Source organism: Erinaceus europaeus, chromosome 12 (genome assembly GCF_950295315.1).
Source record: "Erinaceus europaeus chromosome 12, mEriEur2.1, whole genome shotgun sequence".
Lineage (NCBI taxonomy): Eukaryota > Metazoa > Chordata > Mammalia > Eulipotyphla > Erinaceidae > Erinaceus > Erinaceus europaeus.
The window spans coordinates 20,979,164-20,983,918 of NC_080173.1; the positions used below are offsets into that span (position 1 = coordinate 20,979,164).

At 40.4% G+C, this 4,755-nt stretch overlaps 1 pseudogene; it reads left to right on the forward strand.

Moving 5' to 3' along the window:
• The first annotated feature begins 595 nt into the window (after positions 1-595).
• On the forward strand, positions 596-1,485 carry LOC132541792 (poly(rC)-binding protein 2-like; annotated as a pseudogene).
• Positions 1,486-4,755: the final 3,270 nt, after the last annotated feature.

A 4,755-nucleotide genomic window follows, 5' to 3' on the forward strand; every position in this document is an offset into this window, starting at 1 on the left:
GGAAAAGGATAAAATATTATTTTCTTCTCCCTTGTTCTCCTAATTATAACTCCTACTCCAGTTCTACTCACTTTCAGTTTCAAAGTAAAATTATTCATTGGTCATAAACCACAAGTGCCCAAACTCAGGAAACAGACAAGTGAGAATATAATGAGCACTACAAAGAGAAAATATATATTTGATGAAAAGATTAATAGAATTAAGAAATAAGTATCTTGGGTTTCTAATCAAGATAGGATTGTAGGAATGCTCTGAACTCAGCTCCTCTCACAGACACATTGAATCTACCAAGGCATATGGAACACTTTCTTCTGGGGGGGGGGGGAATTCAACACTAGATAAAAAACTGACATTGGACAAGTGGCCCACTCTGGGGTCTCTTTCTCACTTCCGCTTCTACCTACTGCATGGGGTTCCCTCCTTCTCTTCCTGCTCTCTCCTATTGCTCTGCTCCAATTCCCTGTCCTCCTACTCTTCCCCTTCCCACCTGCTCCCCTTTTGCCCCTTGAAGTGTTCGGTATTTACCGCCCAACAGTTATCAAATATTTGACAGTCCAATGCCCAGCTCCACAGAACTCAGCACGACACCTTCAGCATGACTGAAGGTAGTTTAACTGTCACTCTTATCATCCATCTATGTACGCATGGAAAGGAAGTTGGCAGTATCGCCACAAAGAAAGGAAAATCAGTGAAGAAGTTGAGTACAGAATGGTACACATCTCAGAAGGGAAATGTCCAGAGATAATTATTGCCTTGATCATACTCACTAATGCCATCTTCAAAGTCTAAGAAGAAAACACCCGTAGCTCTATGACCAACAGTAAAGATCCCTGCTAATCCGCATGGCTCTCACTGGCAAAAGTGACAAGATCAAGAAAAGATGAGAGAGTTCAGGGGCTCAGGTCCATGTGTCAGGGGATATACGCCCCAGTACAACTGAGCAGTTACAACTAAGCATTTTACGGTACACCACTGAGCGTATGAAACAAAGCTGTGGTCATAAGGGTGTGACTAGTTCTCCAGTAATCTTTGCAGGTAATCAAGACTATACCATTCAAGTACAATATGCCATTTCACAACTAGATTTAACCAAACTGCAATAAGTGAGTTGGCAATGCAACAGTCTCACTTCCCATGGCTCAAGGCAACACAAGATTCAGTGACACTGAATTCAGCTCCCCAGAGGTGAATGGCTATTGGGCAGGTTTGTATGCATCTGCTCCAACTACTTTTCTGGAGTTCACTATTCCAAATGTTTTGACTGCATGCATAATTACACATTAATATGCCAGAATCAATGAGATCCTGTAGATGACTAGGGAGCAGATTCAACTTCTGAACCCAGTAGTAGGATCAGCTGATAGGCAAGTTATTATCACTGGGTCTGCTGCCAGCACTATCCAGACTCAGTCAGTAATCAATGCCATGCTTTCTTCAGAGACTGACAGCAAGGAAACAGCTAGAAAAATGCAGATTTGGGGTTGAGAAGTGGCCCAATCAGTTTAGCAGACAGGTTACAATGCACAAAGACCAACACCCCCGTCTATAGAGAGGAAACTTCACTAGTGATGAAACAGTGCTGCACGTCTCTCTCTGTCTCTCCCTCTTTATTTTCCCTTAACCTCTTGATTTCTCTCTGCTTATATCCAATAAGTAAATAAAATATTAAAAAAGAACCATGCAAAGTTATCCATAATCCCTTTCTGATGCTTACCACCATCCCATTATCCACTGGTGTATTTTCTGAACTGTAGTGATTACAAGTTTGAACTTGTCTGTAAATTTTCAGTGTCTACACACTTTGCCGTCCATTCATAATTTTTTTTTATTAAAGAGTTCTAATTCATGGGTCTGGTGGTGGTGAATCTGATTGAATGCACATGTTACCATGTACAAGGGCCAGGATTTAATGCCCCAGTCTCCACCTGCAGGGGGAAAGATTCACAAGTAGTGAAGCAGGTCTGCAGGTGTATCTCTCTCTACCTATCACACCCACTTCTCACTTGATATCTGGTTGTCTCTATCCAGTAAATAAACAAAGATAATAAAAAATTTGTTTTAGGGGCTGAGTGGTGGCACTTATGATTGATCACACATATTACAATGGGCAAGTACCAAGGTTCGAGCCCCTGGTCCCTACCTGCAAGGGAAAAGCATGGCAACTGGTGAGGTAGTGCTACAGGTCTCTCTTCTCTCTCTCTCTCTCTCTCTCTCTATCTATCTCCACCTACCCTCTCAATTTCTGGCTGTCTCTAATAAATAAATTTAATAAAAATAATTTTAAAAAGTTTTAATTCAGAAAAAGAAAAAAAAAAGGTCATTGTGACCAGTTCACACTCTAGAGTGCAATACAGAAACAACCCTTTAAAAGTGGCCACAATCATATAATCTGGTAAACGATGACAAAATCACTAGTAAAAATTAATATTGAAAAAAGAGTTGTGAAACTATACCTCTATGACAAAAACAACCATGTAAATCAACATTTCCTTACTAGGTTTCTTTAAAAGTACCTTTAATATTTAATATTTATTATAAGACCGGCTTACTGGTGATGCATTCTTTTAGCTTTCGGCTAAAATAAATGGTGTCTAGTTCACTTGGATAAGGTGTTATTTTGCATGCACATAACTCAGGTTTGAGTCAGGTCCCTACAACACTGATGGAAACTTCTACACCATGGCTTTTCTTTGTCTATTTATTTGGGCCATTGGAAAAGTCGTGATGGATTTTTGCTTTGAAAAACAGAAAAACATGTTATGACTTTTCTGACAGTGCACTATCTCTGTCACTCTATCTCTGCCTATTTGTCTCATTATATCTGGAAATTCAAAAAAGTAATGTGAAGTTTTAAAAGAAAGATGGTATAGCTGTATATATATAAACTTTAAAACAAATTGACTCAACAGACATATTCCATTCAAAATCAACAGAATACACATTCTTTTCATGTATATTTTTCTCAGAGCCAGGGATTATATTCCATAATGTTATGTTAAACACAAAATAAGTTTTTAGTGATTTTAAGTTTTAGTGAGCTTTTAACAGAGCATCTTCTTATGTCTTTTTCTTTTTTAAAATATTTATATGTCCCCTTTTGTTGTCCTTATTGTTTTACTGTTGTAATTATTATTGTTGTTATTGATGTCGCTGTTGTTGGACAGGACAGAGAGAAATGGAGGGGAAGAGGAGGGGAAGACAGAGAGGGGGAGAGAAAGACAGACACCCGCAGACCTGCTTCACCGCCTGTGAAGGGACTCCCCTGCAGGTGGGGAGCCAGGGCTCGAACCGGGATCCTTATGCTGGTCCTTGGCTTTGTGCCACGTGTGCTTAACCCACTGTGCTAAAGCCTGACTGCCAAACAGAGCATCTTCTACAGTCATAATAGTATGAAACAGGAAATCAATTTCAAGGAGAAAACAGGAAAAAATAAAAATAGGTGTAGACTAAAGAAAAGACTACTGATTGGGGCTGGGCGGTGGCGCACCGGATTAATCGCACATAGTACGAAGCGCAAGGTCCCGTGCAAGGATCCTGGTTCCAGCCCCCAGCTGGCTCTTCACCTGCAAGGAGTTTCCCTTCACACACTGTGAAGCAGGTCTGCAGGTGTCTATCTTTCCCTCTCCCACTCTGTCTTCCTGTTTTCTCTGAATTTCTCTCTGTCCTATCCAATAAAAATGGGGGGAAAGATTGGGGCCGGGTGGTGGTGCACCTGGTTGAGCGCACATATTACAATGCACAAGGACCTGTGTTCGAGCCCCCAGTCCCCACCTGCAGGGGGAAATCTTTGTGAGTGGTGAAGCAGTGCTCAGGTGTCTCTCTGTCTCTCTCCTTCTCTATCACTCCCTTCCCTCTAGATTTCTAGCTGTCTCTACTCAATAAATAAAGATTAAATAAATAAATAAATAAATAAATAAAAGACTTGGGTTCTTAACTATCTGAATCAGATTACAATGTAGTACAATACTTATATAAAAAACAGTGGTGGGTCAGGGGTTAAAAGCATTATGGTTATTATGCAAAGAGACTCTCATGCCTGAGGCTCAAAAAAAACAGTGGTCCGGGAGTTGGCGCAGTGGCTAAGGAACTAGACTCTCAAACATGAGGTCCTGAGTTCAATCCCTGGCAGCACATGTACCAGAGTGATGTCTGGCTCTTTCTCTCTCTCCTCCTATCTCTCTCATTAATAAAATAAAATCTTTTTTAAAAAATGGGTGAAAAATATGGCCAACAGGAGCAGTGGATTCATAATACAGGCACCAGGCCCCAACAATAATCCTGGTGGTTAAAAAAAAAAAAAAAGGGAAGGGAGGAAAGGAGGGAGGAAGAATAAATGAAAGACTAATTTAATAACAACTGAATCAAAAATCAAAAGATAAGGGGAGCCAGGTGGTAGCACAGCGGGTTAAGCGCACTTGGTGCAAAGCCCAAGGACTGTCATAAGGATCCCAGTTGGAACCCCCAGCTCCCCACCTGCAGTGGAGTCGCTCCACAGGTGGTGAAGCAGGTCTGCAGGTGTCTATCTTTCTCTACCCCTCTCTGTCTTCTCCTCCTCTCCCCATTTCTGTATGTCCTATCCAACAACAATGACATCAATAACAACAATAATAACTACAACAACAATAAAATACAAAGCCAAGATATGGGAATCAATAAATATTTTAAAAGATGTCTTTTGAAAAAATCATATACAATTATCAAGTAGGATATATGTCAACATAGGCAAATCAATGAATGTTATACACATTAATAAAA